This window comes from Schistocerca piceifrons, chromosome 5, assembly GCF_021461385.2.
Source record: "Schistocerca piceifrons isolate TAMUIC-IGC-003096 chromosome 5, iqSchPice1.1, whole genome shotgun sequence".
NCBI lineage: Eukaryota > Metazoa > Arthropoda > Insecta > Orthoptera > Acrididae > Schistocerca > Schistocerca piceifrons.
The window spans coordinates 708,653,502-708,667,608 of NC_060142.1; the positions used below are offsets into that span (position 1 = coordinate 708,653,502).

The window sequence follows — 14,107 nt, forward strand, 5'->3', positions numbered from 1 at the left end:
CTGTGCTTAGAGTTTACAAATTACTTTCACAGATACCAGAAGAAGTGTGTACTGATGAGAGCAGTGGCATCTGTTGGTCACCGCTCACTTTATCATGTCTCACATTTACCAAAAGGGAAGGTAACAGTCTCAGATGATAAAAGCAAGGAAAATAACAGAGCACAGGCTTATGTGGCAAAGCTCCAAAGGCAAATTAACATGATATGTTAACTCAAATTTATGTGTTGCAAATATTTGACTACTTAAATAAATGCAGAAATATGCTTTTGTGTGCAATTTTTCATCAAATGCTTCAAATATTTTGCATGTTGCAACTGTTTAACAGTGAACTGTGAGTTTCTTATGTGTTGTTATGTGGCATAATCTTACAAATATTTCACATATCTAGCACTATTCTTTGTTTATCTTCGGAGTACTATTGATAATTTTTTGTAATTGGTGTTACGTTCATTTGTGTCTAGTGTGGTTTCATGGCTTTATTAACATATTTTCTATAAGCTTATTGCATGAATGAGATTTGTCATTTTAGCTTTTTTATATCATTATCAAGAAATCAAAAATTAATTTTATCTTTCTTATTCAAGATAGTGTTGAAATATACGTAGAGTGAAACATTGTGTAGAAGAATAATATAAGACCTAACTGATAAATTTTATAACAAAAGTAACAGAATATGATTTACTTAAGTGTAATTTGAAATCTGGAGAGGCAACAAAAAAAGAAATGTTAACAAAAATTTGTCCCAGTACTCAGATTTCTGTTTAATTTACATTTAACGCTATGTTACCCCACCATTCATAACAGCTTTGTTATTATTTGAAAACTAAACTCCTCAGAAACTATAGGTGATGTTTAGGACATGATTTATAAATTGAAAATGTATGACATAATATTGAAAATTGTTCATTGAATAACCTAGTGGATTCCTATTTCTGCATTTCTTGATTTGTCTTCATAGAATATAGAAATCCCAAATGGATAGAGGAAGCTACATATAACTCTTAATATGTGCCAGACATTCTGACAGTGAAATGGTGGTGTAGTTAGTAAGAAAGTGTTGGAGTTAATATTTACGTGTCATAGAAGTGTGTACAACATTCCTAATTCAAATCTCCACATTTAGAAAAGGCCACAAACTACAAATCATTGCTATGTTTTCTAAGTTTTCAAAATTTTATGTATGAAAGTGCATCTGTGGCAAAGATATTGTAATCTTCCAGCAGTAGCAGCAGCATGCAAGATATGACAGTGCCTTAGGTATTGCATTGTTGTGCCACTTGCGGTCTTGCTGTGGTCCAGAATACTGGATACTTCAGAGATACTCAATAATTCTCACTTCTTTTTGTTCAGAGCTTTGGACAATAACAGTGTGCTTTATGATTATTTCGTTACATTCTTGTGTGATATGGTTCTGTTGTAGAGACATACAAAAAAGATTACAGATGTGATATACTTATTATTTCACTTAAACAGGATAAAATCAAAATATTTACAGTTGGTTAATTGTTTGTAATACATCTCAAAGAACAGAAAAGCATAAAGAGTCACAATGCGTTATTCGCAGAGTTGTTTTTCACATATGTTGGACATGCAGCAAACACTAAAGTGTGCCAAGAGTGTATTAGTAGCAGTGATGTTGAACTTGTAACACATTTGTGTGTTCTGTAACAAAACACGTCCTCTGACTTTAAAGCAAATGAGATGAGGGCCTGCCAACAGTGCTAGCATCAAACTGATGCCAAAGTCCACTGCAGCCAAAATATAACCACGTGTGTGTCACATTGCATGACAGTGAACTTGGTAGATATTCTAATGCATTAATGCAGAACTGATTTATGCTGCAAAAAAAGGTAGTGCCAGTTTTGGCCATCAGGTACAAATCTAGCAATGTGAATGGAAGAAAGACATATAGAAATTTTACCATATGTAACAGATTGAGAATGGGATGTGGGCCAAAGGGTCAAACAAGTGCAAAAGGAATAATGTTTATTTTATTATTAACTGCCACTTACACAATTTGATCAGTATGAGCAATGGAGACATCAATGGGACATGTACATTGCCAGATTTGCACCTAGTGGCCAAAATTGGAAATAATTGTTTTCCATTGTAAATCTGTTCTCGCCAGCCGCGGTGGTCTAGCGGTTCTAGGCGCTCAGTCCTGAACCGCGTGACTGCTCCGGTCGCAGGTTCGAATCCTGCCTCGGGCATGGGTGTGTGTGTGATGTCCTTAGGTTAGTTAGGTTTAATTAGTTCTAAGTTCTAGGGGACTGATGACCACAGATGTTAAGTCCCATAGTGCTCAGAGCCATTTGAACCAAATGTGTTCTCCATTAACACATTGGCAAATCTGCCAAGTTTTGCTGACAGTACCTCCATGACTTGCTGCAACTGCCCGGTATATGACTAGTAGAGCTAAGTATCAGAAGATACTGTAAGGAATCAAATAATGCACATAAATAATTTAATTTGATAGGAATAAAAAGATGCACATCGTGTACATTTTGAAACACTGGAAGAAAGCTGAAGCTGTTTGTATGGAGGAAATAGGTGTATGTGCATGTCAGATGCTTAACACCTTAGCTATACAGTGAACAGTTTACCTTTCCTTCTTCCAATATTCATGTTCCACCAAGGATTTTTCAGTATCATTTCAGTGGCTAGTATTATTGTTTCATATGTATTTGCACAAGCAGGGGGGAGGGGTGGGGACAGTGTGAATAAATAGAGTGCTTCAAAAGCAATGGATCTGATCTTCAATTCCATGTTGTATGTCATGAACCATGGACCGTGCCGTTGGTGGGGAGGCTTGCGTGCCTCAGCGATACAGATAGCCGTACCGTAGGTGCAACCACAATGGAGGGGTATCTGTTGAGAGGCCAGACAAACGTGTGGTTCCTGAAGAGGTGCAGCAGCCTTTTCAGTAGTTGCAAGGGCAACAGTCTGGATGATTGACTGATCTGGCCTTGTAACAATAACCAAAACGGCCTTGCTGTGCTGGTACTGCGAATGGCTGAAAGCAAGGGGAAACTACAGCCGTAATTTTTCCCGAGGGCATGCAGCTTTACTGTATGATTAAATGATGATGGCATCCTCTTGGGTAAAATATTCCGGAGGTAAAATAGTCCCCCATTCGGATCTCCGGGCGGGGACTACTCAAGAGGATGTCGTTATCAGGAGAAAGAAAACTGGCGTTTTACGGATCGGAGTGTGGAATGTCAGATCCCTTAATCGGGCAGGTAGGTTAGAAAATTTAAAAAGGGAAATGGATAGGTTGAAGTTAGATATGGTGGGAATTAGTGAAGTTCGATGGCAGGAGGAACAAGACTTCTGGTCAGGTGACTACAGGGTTATAAACACCAAATCAAATAGGGGTAATGCAGGAGTAGGTTTAATAATGAATGGGAAAATAGGAATGCGGGTAAGCTACTACAAACAGCATAGTGAACGCATTATTGTGGCCAAGATAGATACGAAGCCCACACCTACTACAGTAGTACAAGTTTATATGCCAACTGGCTCTGCAGATGACGAAGAAATTGAAGAAATGTATGATGAAATAAAAGAAATTATTCAGATTGTGAAGGGAGACAAAAATTTAATAGTCATGGGTGACTGGAATTCGAGTGTAGGAAAAGGGAGAGAAGGAAACATAGTAGGTGAATATGGATTGGGGCTAAGAAATGAAAGAGGAAGCCGCCTGGTAGAATTTTGCACAGAGCACAATATAATCATAACTAACACTTGGTTTAAGAATCATGAAAGAAGGTTGTATACATGGAAGAACCCTGGAGATACTAAAAGGTATCAGATAGATTATATAATGGTAAGACAGAGATTTAGGAACCAGGTTTTAAATTGTAAGACATTTCCAGGGGCAGATGTGGACTCTGCCCACAATCTATTGGTTATGACCTGTAGATTAAAACTGAAGAAACTGCAAAAAGGTGGGAATTTAAGGAGATGGGACCTGGATAATCTGAAAGAACCAGAGGTTGTACAGAGTTTCAGGGAGAGCATAAGGGAACAATTGACAGGAATGGGGGAAAGAAATACAATAGAAGAAGAATGGGTAGCTTTGAGGGATGAAGTAGCGAAGGCAGCAGAGGATCAAGTAGGTAAAAAGACGAGGGCTAGTAGAAATCCTTGGGTAACAGAAGAAATATTGAAATTATTTGATGAAAGGAGAAAATAGAAAAATGCAGTAAATGAAGCAGGCAAAAAGGAATACAAACGTCTCAAAAATGAGATCGACAGGAAGTGCAAAATGGCTAAGCAGGGATGGCTAGAGGACAAATGTAAGGATGTAAAGGCCTGCCTCACTAGGGGTAAGATAGATACTGCCTACAGGAAAATTAGAGAGACCTTTGGAGAGAAGAGAACCACTTGTATGAATATCAAGAGCTCAGATGGCAACCCAGTTCTAAGCAAAGAAGGGAAAGCAAAAAGGTGGAAGGAGTATATAGAGGGTCTATACAAGGGCGATGTACTTGAGGACAATTTTATGGAAATGGAAGAGGATGTAGATGAAGATGAAATGGGAGATATGATACTGCGTGAAGAGTTTGACAGAGCACTGAAAGACCTGAGTCGAAACAAAGCCCCCCGGAGTAGACAACATTCCATTGGAACTACTGACGGCCTTAGGAGAGCCAGTCCTGACAAAACTCTACCATCTGGTGAGCAAGATGTATGAAACAGGCGAAATACCCTCAGACTTCAAGAAGAATATAATAATTCCAATCCCAAAGAAAGCAGGTGTTGACAGATGTGAAAATTACCGAACTATCAGTTTAATAAGTCACAGCTGCAAAATACTAACACGAATTCTTTACAGACAAATGGAAAAACTAGTAGAAGCCAATCTCAGGGAAGATCAGTTTGGATTCCGTAGAAACATTGGAACACGTGAGGCAATACTGACCTTACGACTTATCTTAGAAGAAAGATTAAGGAAAGGCAAACCTACATTTCTAGCATTTGTAGACTTAGAGAAAGCTTTTGACAATGTTGACTGGAATACTCTCTTTCAAATTCTGAAGGTGGCAGGGGTAAAATACAGGGAGCAAAAGGCTATTTACAATTTGTACAGAAACCAGATGGCAGTTATAAGAGTCGAGGGACATGAAAGGGAAGCAGTGGTTGGGAAGGGAATAAGACAGGGTTGTAGCCTCTCCCCGATGTTGTTCAATCTGTATATTGAGCAAGCAGTAAAGGCAACAAAAGAAAAATTCGGAGTAGGTATTAAAATTCATGGAGAAGAAATAAAAACTTTGAGGTTCGCCAATGACATTGTAATTCTGTCAGAGACAGCAAAGGACTTGGAAAAGCAGTTGAATGGAATGGACAGTGTCTTGAAAGGAGGATATAAGATGAACATCAACAAAAGTAAAACAAGGATAATGGAATGTAGTCTAATTAATTCGGGTGATGCTGAGGGAATTAGATTAGGAAATGAGACACTTAAAGTAGTAAAGGAGTTTTGCTATTTGGGGAGCAAAATAACTGATGATGGTCGAAGTAGAGAGGATATAAAATGTAGGCTGGCAATGGCAAGGAAAGCGTTTCTGAAGAAGAGAAATTTGTTAACATCCAGTATTGATTTAAGTGTCAGGAAGTCATTTCTGAAAGTATTCGTATGGAGTGTAGCCATGTATGGAAGTGAAACATGGACGATAAATAGTTTGGACAAGAAGAGAATAGAAGCTTTCGAAATGTGGTGCTACAGAAGAATGCTGAAGATTAGATGGGTAGATCACATAACTAATGATGAAGTATTGAATAGGATTGGGGAGAAGAGAAGTTTGTGGCACAACTTGACCAGAAGAAGGGATCGGTTGGTAGGACATGTTCTGAGGCATCAAGGGATCACCAATTTAGTATTGGAGGGCAACGTGGAGGGTAAAAATCGTAGAGGGAGACAAAGAGATGAATACACTAAGCAGATTCAGAAGGATGTAGGTTGCAGTAGGTACTGGGAGATGAAAAAGCTTGCACAGGATAGAGTAGCACGGAAAGCTGCGTCAAACCAGTCTCAGGACTGAAGACCACAACAACAACAACAACAATGTCAGTTTATGATTGAGTGAAAGCTTATTAAAAAAAAGTTGTTTCACTGATGTAATGTTTTCGAGTTCCAGTGTACAGAACTACAGCACAGTTTTTAATAGTCTCTGTCAGATTTATAATCAATCTAATGTACTTAAGTGAAGTGGAAGTAGCCATTGAGAGTTATTAACACATCTGTGCTGGCTGAATGTTATAAAAACTGGAGATACATGAAAGTGTTTTGAAATTAAACTGTAAAGTGCATTTAAGTGCTACTTACGGATTTGGACACATGAAATTTGATGGTAATTCTGGCAATGTTTTGCAGACATTGAAAATTACAGTGTTTATAAGGCCCAAAAAACTGCAGTATTAAGCACTTGAGATGTCTGTTTCCTCTATCTTATTATTTATTTGAAGGCATTAGTGCTTGCAGGGCCTGCTTTAGCAGTTAAGTCATCCTGGACAAAAAGACAAATTGCCTTAAATTAAGTTGTGTGTGTGTGTGTGTGTGTGTGTGTGTGTGTGTGTGTGTGTGTGTGTGTGTGTGTACAACATAGCTACATAGTTATAATATTAGGAAAAGGACAAATTGCTACTCACAGTAAAGATGACCCATTGATTGCAGACAGGCACAATGAAAAGTGTGTTACACATTATAGGTTTTGGTCAAAGCCTTCTTCAGCAAAGAAAACATGCACATTCGCACAAGCAAGCACACCTCATGAACACATGACCCACTCCAGATTGCTATTCACGTGACAGGCACATTCTGGTCAGAGGTGGTGGTGGTGGTCGTGGTGGTGGCTATGTGTGCATGACGCGTGCTTGCTTGTGTGCTTTCTTTGCTGAAAAAGGCTTTGGCCAAAAGCTATATTGTGTAACAGGCTTTTTATTGTGCCTGTCTGCAACTTTTCCTAATGTTGTTGATATACCAACGTAAAGTTTCCATTGTTTGAAAGTAATAATTTTTTTTATTTTCAGTAAAAATCAAATCTTTTGTTTAAATTTAGTAAAAGAATATATTTGGAAAGAAATATATAAAATAAAATAACATTGATTATGAAGCAGTAAAAACAGTGGAAATTAAGAAATATATGAACCTAACCACAAACTGATAACCATATAATTTTTTTACATTTTTAAATACCATTATTTTGAAAATAAAAGAAGGTAACATTGGCTATACCAAAATTACAAAAAAACTTTTTCTCTTTCTTTTCAGTTTACTTGATCAACAAAATCGTGCTCAGTTGCCAAATGGCCAAACCATTAAGGCAATTTTGTGTAGTAATTGAACGTAAAATATTCTTAATTGATTTTAACTTAGAGAAACTCCTTTTGCCTCTTGTTACTGTTATTGATATCATTAACAACATTCTTAAAGCAATAGTAAAGTAATAGTAGGTAAGCAATTGGTTTTTTAGTAAATAACTTGAAAACTAATAGAGGTACCTGACTGGTGTTACACACATAATGTTTTTATATGTAACTGAGATAGCATACAAATTTTTATCTTTCGTAGTCTAATGTTAAACACCTTCAAGTTTTCATAATAATTGACCAAAATATTGCTCTGATCAAGATGAGTCTTGTAAATTTCAATTGTGACACACTTTTGCATTTTATGACCAATTTTTAGCTTTCTAGTTTTATTATTTTGTGACACTTTTTTCTTACGTTTGTATATTTTGTGTAACTTATTCATTTGATCATTTTGAGGCCTTATAATGTTAACATTAATATACTGAATCATACACTGATGATGAAGTTTGGAAAAGTTATTTTAATTTTTAATTACACTCTTAGATTATGGTCAATCCCTTGTATGTTGAGCACAGGTGTGGTATGGTGACTTGGCAATGGTAGTGATGAAATGGGGTACGCCCCAGCACTCTCGCTCGCCTCTGTAACTATTACAGTGATACAGCACTTGTTTTGCCTCAGAAGGACAAATCCGACCAAAGATTGATAAGTAATGTTTTCCAGATTCGTAAAAGATCAAGTGCAGAGGCTAGATCAAAATCTTTTGTTTGCATCAAATTGCTTATTGGGTTAATGGATTTCAGTGTTTCATGCAAAATAACTGATGAACACACAAGTTTAAATTTCTTGATACAAGTCATCCTCTCTTGTTAAATAAGCAACTTCTCAGTTTCTGTAAATGTTTAGCAAGGTGTCACATACATCTCCCAATTGAAATATCTCTGTGCTACTCTCCCATCTAGTATCAATCAGTGTTTTCAAGGCTAAATCTTGAACACATTTTAAAAGCACTGCCCATTGCAAAATAGATGCCAAAAAAATTTTTTTTTTTTTTAAGTGGACAATGTTGTTGGAATTACTACTTCCAAGGATGCTTTTGCCATACCATTAACAACAAGATTGAGAGAGTGGGTACTACACAAAACATAGAATGCTTGTGAATTACATTGTGTGGTTCTGGATTGCGCTTTTGCTTTAGCACAACCCATTGTTGTGTTACTGCCTTCTGATATTCGGCAAATGTAAACACAAATCATCAAGTTTTACTATTGTAATATCAGACCTTTGTTTCCCTGTTGACCTTCTAACCAGTAAGAAGCCTAAAAAGCTCCAATTAATTTTCATTTCAATGCCAGTGTCAAATTTATTGACAGGAACATATCTGATTACAAGGGTCACCTGCTCTACCTTATTACTGTCAGGAGTACAGTCTAAAATTATGGAAAAATATTTTGTTTTTTAATTTCATCAATAATTGTCACTTTACACTTTGATGCAGTCAATCTGATATCTTGTTTTGTATAAAAGGCACTCAAAAAGTTTCTGTTTGAAGGCGATACAGTCCGGAATCATTATGTTAATAAGGCAAAACTTCCATGTACACTGAGGCAATGTACCCTACCAATGTAAAAGGCTGAAGATGTCCATTTGGTAAAATACCACATTCTGCTGCATGAAGAATTATGTAATTACCTGTTGCACATCCTTGACTGACAGAATTCACTGACACTTCAGAGCCTTTTTTAAGGGAGCAAAGGTATGATAATTGCATGGGGACACATCAGGACTATAGGGTGGATGCACAACAGTCTTCCATTTGAGTTGGTATAACTTCTGCAGTATGATGTTTGCAGTATAGGGACATGCTTTATCATGAAGCAGCAGCACCCCTTGTCATGCACCACTCCAAAACAATGGTTTCTGACAGGCATGCTGCCCCATACACATTCTTTATTCTCCAGTGGATGTCTACCAGTGTTCATCTTTCAGCAGCCAAGAAAAAAAATAACAGCTCAATTGTCCTGTCTGGACGCATTTGCTAATAACATCACCATAGCTCACATTTACAACATGTATGTTTGAAAGACATGAATGCTCCTCTAATCACTTACGTACAGTTTGATGCTCATGTACCCACATTGGAGTTGCACTACATTGCATATACGCTGCAGCAACACAATCGTATGGAAACTTTTTGATCATCCCTAAAACATTTTTCAACTATTTGTAAGAAATTACTATTTTTATACTCGAACACTTTCTTGCTTGCACCCTGAGAAGCCAGATCGCTTTTACCAAACATTTTAGTAATTGCTATGATTCTCAGAAGCACCTCGTTCCAATGATTTGTTTCAGCATTAATAATTCTTTGAGTAGCTGCATCTATAGTTTTAAACAGTTTAACCTTTGTTCATTTCTAGATTTCTAACCATGGTTTTTGGGGCTGAATAAGATTTTTGAAAATTTTGTGTTCTTTTAAAGTTTCACCAAGGTGCTTCCAACTTTTAAAACCATCCTTTGAAAGAGAACTAACCACTCAGCTGAAAATTTTGCAACAGGAACAGTAAATGCAGTTTTGCAAAAGAGAGTACCCTAGCTTTCTCTTAAAACTTGCTCTCCATCGCTCGACCATTGTCATTGGAAGCAATTTGTAATTGTATAATGGTTTAAGTGGACCTTGTGTTACTAAAAAAATATATTTCAGCATCTCACAAAATTCTTGTCCACAATGCCAGATCTCTTCTCAAAGTTTATAGAACATTTTCTGTGGGTGTCACATTGGAGTCAGTTTTTTCGGTACTTTCATCTGGTGGTGATAGAGTCAAAGTGTCATTAGTTCCAACTGATTTAGAAATTTCACACATTTGTTTGTCATTATCATCCTTTGATGATTCCATATTTTCTTTTATAACTATATGTAACGTTGGGCTCTCAAAGTTGTCATTTGTTTTGGTACAACTCTGGATATAATTTTTAACATGTCAGCTTGTGTTGCCTTTCAGCTAGCTTTTCCAGCCTTTTTGTGTGTGTGTGTGTGTGTGTGTGTGTGTGTGTGTACTGGAAACCAAACAATTTTCTTTGGCTGCTAGATGTTCTGGAAAATTAAACAACATAAACTATAAAAAAATATTTAAAAAGTAAAGATTTGTTCTTGTTATAGCTTTTTTTTAGCTTTAAAACTGTAATTAACATAAACTCGGAATTGTATTCTGTCAGTCAACATAAAAAATATTTATGCCCACATACAATATTTTTGATATCCTGCAAAAATAAAATCTAGTATTATCATGTATGTATTTTATACTAACAAATATTTCAGCAAATCATAGTCATGAATGGAAGTTTTACAATTCTTGTTTTTGAGATTTCATTCAGTTCAGTTATATAAGTATAGTATTGATTCAAAAAAATATTTTCATAAAATAAAAATTTGAATAGTAGTGTCTATAGAATACATTTAAATTTATTATTATTATTATTATTCGTTACAGTCAACTTTGGACTACGCTAAGCATCAGTCATTTCTTGTGCTTTTTCTTGCGTTCTTCCCAGTACTTCTTCATTTTTTCTGAGTGGGCTTCTTTACGTTCTTGCGACCAGGTTGTTCCCGTCTTCTTTGATTGCGTTCGGTCTTTGAATCCCTGTATTTTGTTGATGGCATTCCTATATTCCATTCTGTTGTAAACTGTCTCTGGTATAATGTTCATTTCTGCAATGTCTTCTTTTACTTCTTTCAGCCAGTTAATTTGTGTCTTTCTGCTTTCCATGTATTCCAGGATTTTCTTTGCTGTTCTTTCTGGTGCCATTCTTTTGACATGCCCATAGAAACTCAGTCTTCTCTTTTTAAAGGATGTTGTCAGTTTTTCAATTTTCTCGTATAACTCTTTATTGGATCGCAATTTATAATCCTGTCCATCCTTTTTAGGTCCTAAGATCTTTCTCAGTATTTTTCTCTCTTTTATTTCCAATTTCTCCAACAGACGTTTTCTGTTCAGTGGGATGCATTCAATCGCATACAAACTTTCTGGTTTTATTACCGCATTGTAGTGCCTGAGCTTGGCATTGATGGAGATCGACTTTTTATTGTATACATTTCGGCATAGCTGGTATGCCGTTTCCATCTTTATTGCTCTTTCCTGTAGTGAAACATTTGGTAACCCTGTCGGTGTAATCCATTCCCCTAGATACTTAAATTTATGAACTCTCTTAATTATTCCATATTTAGTTTGCAATGTCTGTGTTGGGTCTGTTTTGTCCTGTATCATCAGTTCTGTCTTTTCATACGATATTTGTAGACCTGTCTTCTCAGCGATCTCATGCAGCATTTCTATCTGAATCTTTGCTGTTTCGATGTCATCTGCCAATATTGCCATGTCATCAGCAAATGCCAGACATTCAATTTTTGTTTTATTTCTTCCTAACGTTATCCCATTTTTCACTCCAGCTTCTGCCATCTTCTTTCTCCATTCCCTGACCACTTTTTCAAGGACAATGTTAAACAACAGCGGGGAGAGCCCATCCCCTTGTCTAACACCTGTTCCAATTACAAACGGCTGTGACAATCTACCCAAAAACTTCACTTGCGATTTTGTTCCCGTAAGGGTTTCCTGGATTAGACTTCTGCTTTTATCATCAATCCCAAATTCTTCTAATGTGTTAATCAGAGTTGGTCTATCAATAGAATCATATGCTTTTTTGAAGTCTATGAATGTAATTACTAGATTTTTCGATGTGCGTGCGCGAAGTTGTATTATGGAGAGTAGACTGAATATCTGTTCACTGCATGATCTTCCTTTTCTAAACCCAGCCTGATATTCACCCAGTTCTTTCTCTACCTGATTTTCAATCCTGTTTTGTAGTGCCTTGGATAGGATCTTATAGGCCACTGATAACAATGAGATACCTCTATAGTTATTTGCATTTGTCTTGGCACCCTTCTTATGTAACGGATGAATCAATGCTGTCTTCCATTCCTCCGGAATCTTCTCTGTATTCCAAATCTCTTCAAACAGCGCCTCGAAATTATTTATTAAGTTTTCTCCTGCGTATTACAGTAGTTCCGCGACTAACGAATCTTTACCAGATGCTTTATTGTTTTTCAATCCTTTCAAGATCTCTTTAATTTCTTCTTTATTAGGTGGTTCAGAGTCTGGTAGCTTATTCTCAGGCTTCTCAAATGTCAAGGTTTCATCAGGTCTTTTGCAGCTTAGCAGCGTTTCAAAGTAGTTCGCTAGGTGTTGGCAATTTTGTTCCACGCTGGTGATCAGATTTCCTTTTTCATCTTTGAAGCAGAGTGTCGGTGGTTTATATCTTGTTATTGTAGTTCTGAATGTTTGAAAGAAATTGCGTGTATTATTCTTAGAAAATTCATCTTGTATTTTCTGTATTTGTTGTGTGTCATATTTCCTTCGTTCACTTTTAATGATTTTCGTCGTTTCACGTCTTTGCGTTTTGAACTGCTCCCAGTCAGTTGGCCTTTTGATTGAGTTGTATTTCTCCCAAGTTCTGGCTCTTTTCTGTAGTGCTTTCTCACAGACCTCATTCCACCAGGGATGCTTTTTCTTTTTGGTTAGTAAAATTGTTTGTTCTGCTGCGTCTCATATTGAGGTTGCAATTTCTTCCCATTTGTGACTTTTGATTTTATCTGTCTTTTCCTTGTAGTCGTCTAAGACTTGCTGATTGAGCATTAAGTCCTGTACTCTGTATTTGGCTATTTTTGTTTCGTCACTCTTGTGACTTCTTTCTGGTGTTAATTTCATCTTAATTTTGGTCAGATAATGGTCAGAATCAAAGTTGGCCCCTTTCACCACCTGTACATCTTGAATGTCCCTTGAATTATCATAACTTATTGCCACGTGATCAATCTGGAACTCGCCAAGTAATTTGTTCGGTGATTTCCATGTTGTTTGTTTTTTGGGATTCTTCTGGAATTTAGTTGTCATAATGTTCAATTTGAATTTCTCACAAAACTCTACTAATCTCTGGCCATTCATGTTAGTTTTAGTGTGTGCTGTAAACCTCCCTGTGCTTTTTGATAATTCGTTTCTTCCAATTTGTGCATTAAAGTCTCCTAACAGAATTGTAGTGTGTTGCTCAGGGATCTTCCCTATTGTTTCTTCCAGTTCCTCCCAAAATGTCTGCACTTTCTCTGGATTTTGTTGGTTGTCTTTATTTATTGGTGCATGGGCATTTATAAGTGTGTACTTTTTATTTTTATTTCTGAATGTTATCAATGATATTCTTGGTGATTTAGATTTAAATTCTAGTACCTTAGTAGAAAATGAGTTATGTATCACAAATGCTGTGCCATATACCCGAAGACCTTTTGTATTCTTTACTATCTGTGCTGGTTTCCCTTTATAAATCCTGTACTGGTCTGCCTGTACTGTATCCTCATCTGGGTATCTTGTTTCTTGTATAGCCAGAACTTTTAGTTTGTGTTCATCCATTAGTTTTGTCAGTTCTTTTTGTTTACCTGTTCTCAGCATTGAGTTCACGTTCAGTGTTCCTATGAACGTTTGATGTCTGTTCCTATGTTTAGCGTTAGGGATCCTAGGACCCTCCGACTGGTCTGTTGCGCAATGATGCTGGGCCCCCGGATCCGAATGCCCAGCTTCGGCGGTATTACCACCACGGGGAGGAAACTTTCTCATTGCACCTTCCATTTCTGATACTTGGTTAAAGCTGTTGTTTCCAGAGGTATACACCTCCTTCCACTAAGACTTAGTTCGCTACACTAAGAAGTTAATTCAGGCCGCTCCTCTGGAGTACAGACGCCTTTCGCAGCCGCTTC

At 36.9% G+C, this 14,107-nt stretch overlaps 1 protein-coding gene across 13 annotated transcripts in view; it reads left to right on the forward strand.

Moving 5' to 3' along the window:
- LOC124797888 (voltage-dependent L-type calcium channel subunit beta-1) overlaps window positions 1-14,107 on the forward strand; it is a 739,772-nt gene that overhangs the window by 695,464 nt on the left and 30,201 nt on the right. For 3 of the 13 annotated variants that reach the window (XR_007016894.1, XR_007016897.1, XR_007016896.1), the window contains one exon: window positions 33-120. The exons of 9 other annotated variants lie outside the window; for them this stretch is intronic. The gene's annotated coding sequence lies outside the window, so the exon portion shown is untranslated. The remainder of the gene's footprint in view (window positions 1-32; window positions 121-14,107) is intronic. One more of the 13 variants, XR_007016898.1, reaches the window with a different exon arrangement.